The 600-nt window shown below is 42.3% G+C and overlaps 1 protein-coding gene across 1 annotated transcript in view; it reads right to left on the bottom strand.

Annotated features, from left to right (window-relative positions):
- Positions 1 to 600, bottom strand: part of TENM1 (teneurin transmembrane protein 1) — a 285933-nt gene that overhangs the window by 118989 nt on the left and 166344 nt on the right. The window lies entirely within an intron of this gene.

Here is a 600-nt window from a genome sequence, read left to right on the forward strand (position 1 = left end):
GAGAATTTGAAAACTTTTGAGGAATGTCCTTATGTATTCAAATTTCCACTCTTATGTGATCATAAGTGTTAAACGAAAATGACCCAAGACTTTTCATGTGATTTGACTGGTCCTGACCGTGCTCCGTGCATACACATTGCTCCGTCATTGTCTCTATTCTCCCAGTCACTGTTCTTGGTCACTACTTTTCAGGTCAATGAGGTGATGCCTGAGGCAAGAACTGTTTTATGGAAGAGTTTATAAGGTGGCATCAACCACCCTATAAACATAGGGAACATAGGGAAATTTTTCTGGAACATAGGGAAATTTTCAGCCTCATGTCCTGAAGGCATGTGTCAGGGATAAAACTGTCACAACCAATTAGGAGAAGGCTCTATTAGTTTACCCAGGAGAGGGGAAACAGATCTGTCTATCCCTCTTGGGATGGGAGAGGATGTCTTCCTTTTCTAGGACTCCAGGGGACATATATTTGTGCCTTATATCCTTAGAAACCTGAATATTCATTGGAAGGACTGATGCTGAAGCTGACGTTCCAATACTTTGGCCACCTGATGTGAAGAGCCGACTCATTTGAAAAGACCCTGATGCTGGGAAAGATTG

Source organism: Bison bison, unplaced genomic scaffold, assembly GCF_000754665.1.
Source record: "Bison bison bison isolate TAMUID 2011002044 unplaced genomic scaffold, Bison_UMD1.0 scf7180017864336, whole genome shotgun sequence".
NCBI classification, from domain to species: Eukaryota; Metazoa; Chordata; class Mammalia; order Artiodactyla; family Bovidae; genus Bison; species Bison bison.